Source organism: Stylophora pistillata, chromosome 2, assembly GCF_964205215.1.
Source record: "Stylophora pistillata chromosome 2, jaStyPist1.2, whole genome shotgun sequence".
Classification (NCBI taxonomy): domain Eukaryota; kingdom Metazoa; phylum Cnidaria; class Anthozoa; order Scleractinia; family Pocilloporidae; genus Stylophora; species Stylophora pistillata.
Genome location: NC_142520.1, coordinates 53360402 through 53374967, shown reverse-complemented (window position 1 = coordinate 53374967; position 14566 = coordinate 53360402). Strand labels below are relative to the sequence as shown.

Here is a 14566-nt window from a genome sequence, read left to right as displayed (position 1 = left end):
AACGAGAGGGTAGACTTCGAGAAGTTACCCCGCACACCCGCGCAAGCGCGAAGTGCAATCTCTCGAAGTCTCCTACAAGGGGTTAGCCCCCCTCGTGCCACCCTTATTTAGTCAGTATTTATTTTTATTTATTTTTATTTATGCTTATTTATTTTTATTTATGCTTAACCAAACGTTTGACTAAATTTTATGTGAAAATTTGATTGTCATTCCAAAATGATGTAGAACCCGCATTAGATTTTCTCGAACATTTTGGAAAATGAGCAAAAAATTTCTCGGACAAAAATCAAAAAGTCCCAAAATCGGTGTTTTTACAACTACTCCCGTTACAGCTATTGTACAGCTGTTGTACAGCTATTTTGTTGTATCGACCCATGTTGGCTGTTTTGAAGATCATTGACCGTGATCAATACGGTGCTATCCCGAAATCCTCCATTGACCGTGATCAATACGCGGGGGTGGAAGCGGAATAATTGGATCTCACTTATTCATTATTCCTTTCATTTTTTTCGAGGTTATTCATTATTCATTTTTAAATTTTTCTCGTTATTCATTATTCCGTATTCGAGTTTTTTAGGCAGTTTCTAATTCGCCTTATTGTGAAATAGATGATTTCACTACAATTAAAATGTAATTTAAAACCGTCAGCGTCATGTTCAATCTAATTACCGTATTTATTTACTTAACTCCAGCCTGAGGTTTATTTAGATATCAGCCTTATAGGCGTGGCATTTATTTTTACATACTGTACACTGTCAAAAATGTACACTAAACATCTACACTATAGGGACTTTAAGCAGTGACGACGGAAAGCTCTTGCGATGGCGTTCGACACATACCTTTTCCATAGTCCTATTTACTTTGCGCAAATTATTGGTAGATATCTAAGCATCATAATGTTTGATATTCTTATTTTCGATCATCGGATTGAGTCTTTCGTCTCTATAACGTAACCTAAAAAACACTAGAATTTTAATTGATAACGTATTTAAGATCAAAACAACATAGTTATTCAACAATATAATAGCGCGAATTCTTGGTAGATTTGGTGGTAAATACCCGAGAACCACATTTTATTGATTCTTTCCGATGTGGAAATATTGTCACTCAACTTTCTCAAAATTACATTAAGCTTTTAAAAACAACACAACGAAAGAAATAACTTTGAGATCCTAGAATACTTATACCAATGAATACGTGTGTTGCGTTAAGCAAAGTATTAACTTAATTTAGGCTCAAACGTGTTGCAGTGCGTCCAGATCTCCTATTACAAGCTACACGTCTGGGATGGTCATCCCTGGATGCGGAAGCAACTTTGTTTTCTCTAGTTTCCTCGTCGGACTCGATGGCACTGTTGTTTCCACCTTTAAGAATCCTTTCAATTCTATCAACTTCTTCTTGCGAAAGTTGATAGCATTTTGAATCAATTTCGTTAGAGGTGATAGCGACACAAACACGTGTTGTAGAGCGTTTTCAAGGATTGATATTTCAAGCATTTTTAGGTTTGCCTTTTGTTTTATTAAGTCTCGCCTTTTCGCCCCTACGTGCTATTTTGATGAATGTATAGTTTTGATCATTTATTTTTAGTGTGTGCTTGAACTTGGCTCAGCACTTACCGTGCTAGACATTTTAATCTCTTGTTATGGTTGAGGATAACTAGTTTGCTAGGTGGTCATGTTTGAGTTGGTAAAACTGACCTTGAGTTTTACCCACACTAAACATCCTGTTTTGGAAATTCCCACGGTTAGCTAACCCAAACATGTCTGTGATTTTTGTATTTAATACTGGAGCACTCCTCGCTGAAAGTAACAGAAAATAAGCAGTGGAACAAGAGAGAGGAAATTAGCTGTAGTAGAAGCAGCAGTATAGGAGAATAAAGAAGAAAATTACAGAGTCTCAGTACCTTTTGTTAATTCGCCAAGCGAGTGGTAAAACCCCCACAACACACGGTCCACAATGGAATAGGGCGAATTTTTGTGGTCTTCGTACGCTTCTTTAAACAGTAACATATCCTCAGTTTCGACATTGTCCAGCCACATAATATCCATTACATTTTCGGTAACCTGCAGTTCATTTGCAGTTCTGTCCTCGACTAAGAGATCCTTTAGAAGGAGAGCCTAAAAAAAACCCCATTTCTCCGTTAGTCCACCGTGTTTCACAGCGACAACTTCTCCTGCTTTGAACAAAATTTCACAATGAAGGACGGACTGCTGACAGAGTACTTGTTGAGTGTCACCCTGTAGCAGAGCACTTGTTGAGTGTCACCCTGTAGCAGAGCACTTGTTGAGTGTCACCCTGTAGCAGAGTACTTGTTGAGTGTCACCCTGTAGCAGAGTACTTGTTGAGTGTCACCCTGTAGCAGAGCACTTGTTGAGTGTCACCCTGTAGCAGAGCACTTGTTGAGTGTCACCCTGTAGCAGAGTACTTGTTGAGTGTCACCCTGTAGCAGAGCACTTGTTGAGTGTCACCCTGTAGCAGAGCACTTGTTGAGTGTCACCCTGTAGCAGAGTACTTGTTGAGTGTCACCCTGTAGCAGAGTACTTGTTGAGTGTCACCCTGTAGCAGAGCACTTGTTGAGTGTCACCCTGTAGCAGAGTACTTGTTGAGTGTCACCCTGTAGCAGAGCACTTGTTGAGTGTCACCCTGTAGCAGAGTACTTGTTGAGTGTCACCCTGTAGCAGAGTACTTGTTGAGTGTCACCCTGTAGCAGAGCACTTGTTGAGTGTCACCCTGTAGCAGAGCACTTGTTGAGTGTCACCCTGTAGCAGAGTACTTGTTGAGTGTCACCCTGTAGCAGAGCACTTGTTGAGTGTCACCCTGTAGCAGAGCACTTGTTGAGTGTCACCCTGTAGCAGAGCACTTGTTGAGTGTCACCCTGTAGCAGAGCACTTGTTGAGTGTCACCCTGTAGCAGAGTACTTGTTGAGTGTCACCCTGTAGCAGAGCACTTGTTGAGTGTCACCCTGTAGCAGAGCACTTGTTGAGTGTCACCCTGTAGCAGAGCACTTGTTGAGTGTCACCCTGTAGCAGAGCACTTGTTGAGTGTCACCCTGTAGCAGAGTACTTGTTGAGTGTCACCCTGTAGCAGAGCACTTGTTGAGTGTCACCCTGTAGCAGAGTACTTGTTGAGTGTCACCCTGTAGCAGAGCACTTGTTGAGTGTCACCCTGTAGCAGAGCACTTGTTGAGTGTCACCCTGTAGCAGAGCACTTGTTGAGTGTCACCCTGTAGCAGAGTACTTGTTGAGTGTCACCCTGTAGCAGAGCACTTGTTGAGTGTCACCCTGTAGCAGAGCACTTGTTGAGTGTCACCCTGTAGCAGAGCACTTGTTGAGTGTCACCCTGTAGCAGAGCACTTGTTGAGTGTCACCCTGTAGCAGAGCACTTGTTGAGTGTCACCCTGTAGCAGAGTACTTGTTGAGTGTCACCCTGTAGCAGAGCACTTGTTGAGTGTCACCCTGTAGCAGAGTACTTGTTGAGTGTCACCCTGTAGCAGAGCACTTGTTGAGTGTCACCCTGTAGCAGAGTACTTGTTGTAACATTTGAACCTGGCTCACGCTGTTGGAACGAGAACGGTATTGCATACGGGAATTGACCAGTATCTTCTTTGCTTTTGTCTCTGACAGTATGTTGTCGAACACTCTTACCGAAAGATGAAGGGAATTCCCTTAACTCGTTTGTGTCGCTAAGGGATAGTTTCTCTATTTGATCTTCGATTAGGGATATGGATGGCTTGGGAGGAGGAGAAGAATCGAATACTTTGTCCGGATAATAGCTTTTGGGCCCGGTGAAGTAGTGTAAATGCCCACGATACATTCTCTTCTCCAGTTCCCTTACACAGACTGTGCGTCTAATTCCGTACTCGAGTTGAGTAGGAATGGGATCCTCTTATCTCATGAGCGAAAAAAATTTTCAACCATAAGGGTGACCAGTGCAGACAATCGAATTTATGCTAGAAGGTCTTCAGCACCTAACTCGGAGAGAAAATTTTGCAGTCGCGTTAGGCTGCCACGCATCATCTCCATCGATCTCCTTGTTGTGTATGACAACCCTTGGTCGGGACCTTAAGTTGCTGTTCGACTGGTCCTCTGTTTGTTCGTCCCACATCATTAAGAATTCCACTAGTTTGTCCAATAAAGACATTGCCTCATGAAATGAAAATCTCGCGGCTCCCCTCTAGTGGTCAATGTCAAACACCTGAGCGTATGGATAGACAAAAGATGACAGTTTTATCAAGGGCTCAGCGTTTGTATACTCTCGTTCAATTTTTTTATTTATTTTTTTTTTTGTACAAATGCTATGAATATCTCAACAAAACGTGCCTTAAATTGGATTTAATATTTTTTTCAGTGCAACAAGCAATGTCAGTTATAATATTATCGACTGAATATCTACTTGTAAAGAAATACAAAAATTTATATACTGGGACAATGAGTCTCAATACAAAAAATACAATATTGAACGCCGAATGCAATATATACGCGTGCAACTTCAGTAAAAGGATGATCTGTCGTCCTGACACAACCGAGCAAAAACATCAGAAGGGTACGTGAATTTGACCGTAAAGAATCTTTATTCAGTTGTCATTTAATTCCAAGAACTAGCGCATACTTATGGTTAGCCCACAAGACTATATTGTGCTACGGAAACATGTACGCATAAAAGTCTTACTTTCTCCAGCTTGAGTGACTTGAGACGATTTTTCACGAACAGGTTTGTAGTATTCAGTTAGCTTGAACCTAAGAGAATATAGATAGAGATAAATGAAATAAATATTACTTCACTGAAAAACTCGATCATAACAGGTAGCAGGGGAGGGTGTAGTGGCGAGAGCACTCATGTTCCCCTGATGTGTCCTGGGTTCGACTCCCGAACCCGGCGTCAATGTGGGTTGAGTTTTGTCGTTAGTTCTCCCCTTGCTCCGACAGGTGTTCCTGCGGGTTATGCGGTTTTCCCTCGTCATAGAATCAGCACTTCAAAAAACCCTTTCGAAAACGAAATCAATACAAATGTAGTTCCTTTTACAGCACAACCATAAAACTTAACTGTAAAGCCTAAATCATAAAGCCATATGCAATAATACCGTCACTGGACGAAACAATTTAGGATCGGGTTATGTATGATAGTAACTTTTGAATACTTCACCCTTTTTCCCTTAAAAATGGCAACATCAATGACAAGAAAACTTACAAATATGAATTTATAGTGTTCACACTAATTCATTGTGTTTCGGGCAAAGAGGACATATTTGCTAAATAAAGGTGAAAAACGCCATTTCGCAAAATAGTAATTTTATCAAAATTACTACTTTGCGAAACGAGTTCTATTATGGTCAATCAATTGAGAGGTGACCAGGCTCATAGAAAGATTGGTCATTTTATTAGTGGACACATTTTGTTTCGGACGAAGAGGACATATTTGCTAAATAAAGGCGAAAAAACGCTATTTCGCAAAAGGCCAACATTATGGCAAAAGCGTAATGTGATTTTATCTCGAGGCCCGTCATATAGAGTTAAGTCTTTAGGTGTGCCTTTGCATGGGGCAAGGAGCATTGTCAATCACAGATCTTAAGCCAATCAAATGAGGTCAGATCAAATAGCACCAAGGTTATAGGCAATGTCAGTTTCTCTCCTGGTCCTTCTCGCCTCCATTTCCATCGTGTTAAAATCCAAACACAGATTTTCGGTGCTGTAGAAGAATTTTCCCGCCCCCTCCCCATGCTCCGGCCCTCTCTTCAGGCTTTGTTGCCTTATTATACCTATTTGGCTCTTTGCCGATATTTAACCCCACCTTTGCTTAAGAGATTGCGTGATGTTTATTATGTCAATGTTCTTGATGTGGGGTGAAATAAAAGCGTCACTATTGTGGCCAATTTATACCACATTAGCAGTTATTTTTATCTCCCGTCAATCTCGTCAGCAAACTAGCGCGACGGCACGCAGAGCTTCGGTCCCGTTTTAGTGGAGAAACGCGGGTTTCGTGATAAAATAGTAATTTCGTCAAAATTACTACTTTGCGAAACGAGTTCTATTACAGGCAATAAAATGAGAGGTGGTTAGGCTCTTCGAAATATTGATCATTTTATTAGTGGAAAGACTTTGTTTCGGACGAAGAGGACATATTTGGTAAATAAAGGCGAAAAATCGCCATTTCGCAAAATAGTAATTCTGTCAAAATTACTACTTTGCGAAACGAGTTCTGTTATGATCAATAAAATGAGAGGTGACCAGGCTCTTAGAAATATTCATCATTTTATTGGTGGAAACATTTTGTTTCGGACGAAGAGGACATACTTGCTAAATTAATAAAGGCGAAAAAACACCATTTCGCAAAATAGTAATTCTGTCAAAATTACTACTTTGCGAAACGAATTCTACTATGGTCAATAAAATGAGAGGTCACCAGGCTCTTAGAAATATTGATCATTTTATAAGTGGAAACATTTTGCTTCGGACGAAGAGGACATATTTGCTAAATAAAGGCGAAAAAATGCCATTTTGCAAAATAGTAAATCCGTCAAAATTACTACTTTGCGAAACGAGTTCTGTTATGGTCAATAAAATGAGAGGTGACCAGGGTCTTAGAAATATTGATCATTTTATTGGTGGACACATTTTGTTTCGGACGAAGAGGACATATTTGCTAAATAAAGGCGAAAAAACGCCATTTCGCAAAATAGTAAATCCGTCAAAATTACTACTTTGCGAAACGAGTTCTGTTATTGTCAATGAAATGAGAGGTGACCAGGGTCTTAGAAATATTGATCATTTTATTGGTGGAAACATTTTGTTTCGGACGAAGAGGACATATTTGCTAAATAAAGGCGAAAAAACGCCATTTCGCAAAATAGTAATTCTCTCAAAATTACTACTTTGCGAAACGAGTTCTGTTATGGTCAATAAAATGAGAGGTGACCAGGCTCTTAGAAGTATTGATCATTTTATTAGTGGAAACAATTTGTTTCGGACGAGGAGGACATATTTGCTACATAAAAGCGAAAAAACGCCATTTCGCAAAATAGTAATTCTGTCAAAATTACTACTTTGCGAAACGAGTTCCCTTATGGTCAATAAAATGAGAGGTGACTAGGCTCTTAGAAATATTGATCATTTTATAAGTGGAAACATTTTGTTTCGGACGAAGAGGACATATTTGCTGAATAAAGGTGAAAAAACGCCATTTCGCAAAATAGTAATTCTGTCAAAATTACTACTTTGCGAAACGAATTCTACTATGGTCAATAAAATGAGAGATCACCAGGCTCTTAGAAATATTGATCATTTTATTGGTGGAGACATTTTGTTTCGGACGAATAGGACATATTTGCTAAATAAAGGCGAAAAAACGCCATTTCGCAAAGTTTCGTTTCGTTTCGTTTCGTTTCGCAAAATAGTACAATTTCGTTTCGTTTCGTTTCGCAAAATAGTATAAGTCTTTTGCGGGTTATAGTTATTAAATACAAGACGAAGGAAACTCAGTTTTGTTCTTCGGTGGACGTCAGTCATTTCGCGTTTTAATCGGATTGGCTGCAGCATGTGAAAACAATTCACTAAACAGAAAACTATAATAAATCAACATTTAAGCACTTAAAATTGACCCACCTTTCCGATCTTTTCGACTATTTTGAGCTTCGCTCTGACCTTTCAGGCGACCAGGATTGGGAACGTGACCTGGAATTAGTAATGCAATTTTGCTCATGATAGCGTATGAACTGTAGTGAACAACAAACATGAACCGAATGTAGATTACGATATCAAACTTGAATTTAACCTACCGTCTGTCGCGATCTATCTCCTTTTTTTTCCCATTTGTAGATTATAACTGTTCGATTGCTCTTCTACACTCCAAAAACACACCGACACGTCACTCGAGGCAGACAGTCACAAAGAGACGAACCAGACAGTGATGACATCATCGCGGGTGGAAGCGGAATAATTGGATCTCACTTATTCATTATTCCTTTAATTTTTTTCGAGGTTATTCATTATTCATTTTTAAATTTTTCTCGTTATGGTTGGGTTTCAGGTGACGTCACAAGCTTTGCTGAAGTTAGTGTCCGCCATGTTGGTGTCCCTCGGGTGTCAAATTTATGAATAATTAGTCGATTTCTATAGTGAAGCCCTCTCTCTTATCGCCGTATTATTTCGCCAACTACATGAATATCCAGGAAGAAAAAAGCGATAAAAGTATCTGGCATTCATCTTAAGGTATCCCAGTGCTCTCTGAGTATGCCGAAAGCTTAGAGAGTTGGAAGGAAAGATGTTTGCAAAAGATCTCTGTCATTGGGGTTGACCCTGCAAGCTTACCAGCCGAGAAGTTCAGTCCAAAATGCTTGCCTCCTGTGGAAGCGTCGGACTTGCTGAGTTACCTCGTTCTTGAGACCAGCTTCTACACCAAGAAGCAGTTCAAGGCGTTCAAGAGTCTAGAGGCGTTTAATCAAATGGTGTCGGGATTTGTAACCTCAGTTGTAGGTAAAGTAATCGCCGGCAAGTATGCCGTGAGAGCACGAGTTTGGCATTCACAGCATATGAATGATCCTTTAGTGAACATTTGGGTCATTTCCGAAAATGATGGGACTATTTTGTCAGCCCATTGCTTGGGATGCAAAGCTGGACTGGCTGAGTTATGCTCACATATCGCGAGTGTTTTATTTATGTTAGAGGCAACTACTGGAATTCATGGCAAGGTCGCTGGGTGTCACGAAAACTCAGACACCGAAAACTCAGGTCCCTCGAAGTGTTCTCCAAGCTTCCGAAGTGCTCCATAATTCGATAGTGCATAGCATAAACCATGAACCAATTTTTTTATAATATAACCGGTGGAATAATGCAACAAATCCGACGCGAAAGACGGACAACAATATCAAGAGTGATTCTTCAGTGAGGCGAATCGTGACGGCGCTGATGCCGAGTCTTCTTTCGCGTTGTTTTTCTCTTTCTGCCTCATTTAAGAACTCTAGCCCAAGGGTCGCAAAATTGTCTTCGTTTTGGGACTGGTGGGCCGAGTCTCTGTTTGTATCCATTATTATCGCGAAATATTTAAGAATTTTAACAGAGCGACAACAAGGATCTGTGCGACGAGGTACAAAAAGGTAAACATACTCCCTTTCGGCTCGTCAAAATCACGCCACATTTTAATACTTTGCTGTTGGAGCGAGCGCATTTGATCCCGTTAACTGTGAATGAAAAGTTCAAAATTAACGGGAAAAATGGAGGAAATCTAAGCTAAATGAAGTCTTGTGTCACTCTAAAATGTTTTAATACTCAACCATCGGACGATTTTGCGGAACGTGCAACTTGCGGCCTTGCTTTTGCTGCTTCAGTTGGATGAAGACCCAAAAGGTCAAAATACACGAGGGATTACCAGGAGTGATCATGAGTCGAGTTTATCTCTTGAATTTTCGAGGAGTCTGAGTTTTCGGGGTGTGAGTTTTCGTGACACCCCAAGCTTACTTGCACTCAGGTAAAATGCTCATGAATTTTGCCGACATAGGTCAATGAAGTGCCGTATGCGAGAGCTAAAGACATCGATTTCTCATCGGCTAAGAAGCTCAAAGAAAAGCTCGACCAAAAAATCGAGGATCTACAACAGCCGCGAGCCTCGAACAATACAACAACTTCTAGTATCTCCTGTTCTTCCCCTTGATTTGTGATGATCTTAGGTAATAGCGCATTAGATCATATATATAATGAATTTTGCGCTATAGAAATAATAAAATTATTAAATTATTATACAAAAAAATCCTTAGTCTTTATGCTTTCCACTTTTGCTCGAACAGCCAACAATAATGCATAAAACCATCCCTTCTTTCTCACATGAACTCTTCATTAAATACGGTTTGTTTACGCTCGAGGGACACCAAGATGGCGGATAGTAACCGTTGCTAAGGTATTGGTCACGTGGGTGAAACCCAAGGATTCATTATTCCTTATTTGAGTTTTTTGGGCAGTTTCTAATTCGCTTTATTGTGAAATAGATGATTTCACTTCAATTAAAATATGATTTAAAACAATCAGCGTCATGTTCAATCTAATTACCGTATTTATTTACTTAACTCCAGCCTGAGGTTTATTTAGATATTAACCTTATAGGGGTGGCATTTATTTTTACATACTGTACACTGAACAAAAGTGTACACTAAACATCTACACTATAGGAACTTTAAGCAGTGACGACGGAAAGCTCTTACGATGGCGTTCAACACATACCTTTTTCCACAGTCCTATTTACTTTGCGCAAATTATTGGTAGATATCTAAGCATCATAATGTTTGATATTCTTATTTTCGATCATCGGATTGAGTCTTTCGTCTCTATAACGCAACCTAAAAAACACTGGAATTTTAATTGATAACGTATTTGAGATCAAAACAACATAGTTATTCAACAATATAATAGCGCGAATTCTTGGTAGATTTGATGGTAAATACCCGAGAACCACATTTTACTGAGTCTTTCCGATGTGGAAATATTGTCACTCAACTTTCTCAAAATTGCATTAAGCTTTTAAAAATAACACAACGAAAGAAATAACTTTGAGATCCTAGAATACTTATACCAATGAATACGTATGTTGCGTTAAGCAAAGTGTCAACTTAATTTAGGCTTATACGTGTTGCAGTGCGTCCAGATCTCGTATTACAAGCTACACTTCTGGGATGGTCATCCCTGGATGCGGAAGCAACTTTGTTTTCTCTAGTTTCCTCGTCGGACTCGATGTCACTGTTGTTTCCACCTCTAAGAATCCTTTCAATTCTATCAACTTCTTCTTGCGAAAGTTGATAGCATTTTGAATCATTTTCGTTAGAGGTGATAGCGACACAAACACGGTCCACAATGGAATAGGGCGAATTTTTGTGGTCTTCGTACACTTCTTTGAACAGGAACATGTCCTCAGTTTCGCTATTGTCGAGCCACATAATATCCATTACATTTTCGGTAACCTGCAGTTCATTTGCAGTTCTGTCCTCGACTAAGAGATCCTTTAGAAGGAGAGCCAAGAAAAAACCCCATTTCTCCGTTAGTCCACCGTGTTTCACAGCGACAACTTCTGCTTTGAACAAAATTTCACAATGAAGGACGGACTGCTGACAAAGTACTTGTTGAGTGTCACCCTGTAGCAGAGTACTTGATGCAACATTTGAACCTGGCTCACGCTGTTGCAACGAGAACGATATTACATACGGCAATTGACCAGTATCTCTTTGCGTTTGTGTCTGACAGTATGTTGTCGAACACTCTTCCCGAAAGATCATTCATTAATAAATCAATTAACCCCCTTTGAAATGGGAGATTTAAAACAATCTTTTCTTCAAAAGAAGCGCAGTTCCAATGGATTTGTCCGATACACGGAGGAAAAAGCATATAGAAAACATTATCCGCGACAAGAAATTAAGGTTCTTTAGCACGTTAAAGCTAGTTGAGCGGTAAGCGGTGCATTTGCTAGAAACAGTCAAAGTACCACCAAAGGATTGCAAAGGCTCATTTTTTAACGACATGTACAGTTAAGGGATGAACCTTTGAAAAGCGTATTTCCCGATGAATTTGCCGTATGCCAGGGCCGAATTCTTTGCTTGCCGATCGATTGCCGATTAATTCACAGAATATATGTCAATGTAGAAAATAGTTAAAGGACGACAATATTCATATTCATGGTATTGAACTGGAACTAGCCTGCAGTCGAGGCTCATGCGGGAAAATCTTTTCACATGCAAACATTTTTAATGAGACTCCCCCGCATGAGCCTCGACTGTAAGCTAGTTCCACGCCTAGTCGGTGCTTATTTTCAAAAGTTATTGTATGAACCGATCCTGAATTGTTTTGTCCAGTTTGAGTCCAGTGTATTGCGCAATGTTGAAAGGGAAAGGCGTTGAAGGGGCGGACGGATGTTATTTTCTTAAAACAATATTTAGGCATTGTTTTCTTGAAAATGTACTTTTCGCTAGGTTCTCCTTTACTTTAAAATACTGGAGAAGGTATCGAGAGCTTGGTGAACAAAAATTAATCGAAATCAAACAGACCACAACATTTATACTGACCTTGGTTCAATATAGGAAACCCGGCGCGATTGGGTAATCTCAAAATGATGCCTTTCCGATGAACGTGATCTGGACTTTGACTGAAACCTAGAGCGTTTAAATCTAGGAATAAAACACCAATTTTCAGTTTAGACACTGATTTACATACGTAAGCATGTAAATCAGTGTCTAAACTGACAAGTACAAATCCTTCAAAGTTGATTCGAAGTGTACAAGGATTTTGGAATTGCTGCTAACAAATCGATAACAAAAGACATCAAAATGGTTTTTTTTTTCACGAGATGAGTCCATCGCTATGATGGATAAGACAGAATGGCCAGTTCCGAAAAAGATAATAACAATAACAACAAAAATTTATCGACCTCAGGATCAACCAAGACACTCACAAGAAATTAATGAAAGAAATAAATGTGGTGCCCATATTAAGTTATGTTCCACATAAGAACGGTAGCAAACTTCATTGTTCCGTGGCATTGGCTCTTTCCCACATAGAATATCTTTGATTTCAAGAATAGGGAAGGAGCTCGTTACAAAAATAAAATCCATTTGCATCAAAGAGATTTTAGGTAATGTTCGTGCTTAACCAATCAGAGTAGCAGAAGACAATAGATATTAATTTTGCTTCTTTGATGAAGTACCCCAAATACAATATCTTATACAAATTGTATGTTGTGCGATTGGGTCTCAAATATACTTGAAAACTTAAAAAGCATTAGACAAAATGCAACTTGAACCTTAACTTTTTAGCGGTTTTTGAGTCAGGCCAGTGAGATAACTAGTTGTTAAAATGAAAAAAGTTGATATTCCATCGTGCATTGCCTCTCAGCGCTATCCTTGATATGCGGATCATTACTTAAACCCAAAGTTCTTATTAACATTTTTTTAAATAAAGGATTCTAATCCTTTACTTATCACTGAGAGTAAAGGGTCTATTTTTATAGCTGCTATACTGATACTAGTAGTGTGGCAGGCGTAAACCAGCACCGATTTGCTCTTTCATGATCCATTTAGCCGTAATCGTCTGTTTTTATTTCAATATTGTATTAAACCGGCCTGAACGTAAGTTTAAAGCTTTGATCAAATAGGTGCCATAAAATACATGCAAATCGTCACCTTGTTCTATCTTGCGATCTGCCAAGCCTCCTTGGTGATCGTGACAGGTGTTGAGAACTGAAAGAGATGTGCCAACAAAAATGTAGATGAGAAATCAATTGTTCACTATTGCTTTGAGGAACTTCATATGTTTAAATCAAACTAGTAAACTGATCGGTGTAACAAGTTAAAATCATAGTATAGAAGCAAAGATAGATACAACATAGGAAGAAATGTAAAGTTACGGCTTGCCAAACCAGCCTTCTTCAGGTGCGATGTTTTTTTTTTGTTTTTTTTTTTTAATAAAGGTGACATTTTTACGTAACAACGGAAATACGTGGGGCTCCACTTAGAAAGATAATAATGATAGACAAATAAAACTAGCTGCTAACAAAAAATATAAAGAAAACATTGAAAGAAAACTAATACGAAAAGGAATAACTAGTATGTTTCTTCTCGAATGTTCAGACCATGAGTTACAAGTGTTCTGCCTTTTGAAATTAAAAAAGCGTCTTTAGCTTTATGTATTGAGTCTCGGTTAGAGAAAATTTTTTCAATGGGGAATAGTTGCTTATTATTAGCAGTGTAATATTCTGCAATATATTGTAAATTACAGCAGTTACTGGGTCACATATATTCGATAGTGTATGTTTCGCCGGTAGAAAAGAAAGTTGGATGAAAGTAGTTAGTAATTCCGTCGGAAATGTGGGATTGACATCTTGAAATTCGCCACGTGCTTTGCCAATTTTGCTTACGAAGACAGTTCCGAGACAGTTCCCCGATGCGCTAATTAATGGCACATGTTTTGGTGTATTTTATTGGGAAATTTTTCAAATTAATAATTCTAGCTATTTTTCGAAACGAAATCGTAATTTGCGAAACGGTATTTTGCGGGCTGTTATTAAATAAACGGTATTTTGCGGGTAGTTATTAAATAAACGGTATTTTGCGGGTTATTATTAATAATAGTTGTTAAAGAAAAGACGAAGGAAGCTCAGTTTTTTTCTGCGGTGGACGTCAGTCATTTCGCGTTTTAAGATTGGCTGCAGCATGTGAAACAATTCACTGAACAGAAAACTATAATAAATCAACATTTAAGCACTTAAAATTGACTCACCTTTCGACCGTTTTGAGCTTCGCTTTGACCTTTCAGGCGACCAGGATTGGGAACGTGACCTGGAAATAATAATGCAATTTTGATAGTGTATGAACTGTAGTGAATAACAGACAATTAAACATGAACCGAATGTCGATTACGATTTAACCTACCGTCTGTCACAATCTCTCTTCTTTCTTTTTTTTTCTATTTGTAGATTACTGTTCGATTACTCTTCGACACTCTAAAAAGAAACTGACACGTCACTCGAGGCAGACAGTCACAAAGAGACAAACCAGACAGTGATGACATAACGAACATAAAAAGCACGCACCAATCAGGAC

At 39.1% G+C, this 14566-nt stretch overlaps 1 protein-coding gene and 1 pseudogene; both read right to left on the bottom strand.

The window, feature by feature from the left end:
* Positions 1-14566, bottom strand: part of LOC148740330 (uncharacterized) — a 191029-nt gene that overhangs the window by 112554 nt on the left and 63909 nt on the right.
* Positions 756-14534, bottom strand: LOC148740336 (uncharacterized; annotated as a pseudogene).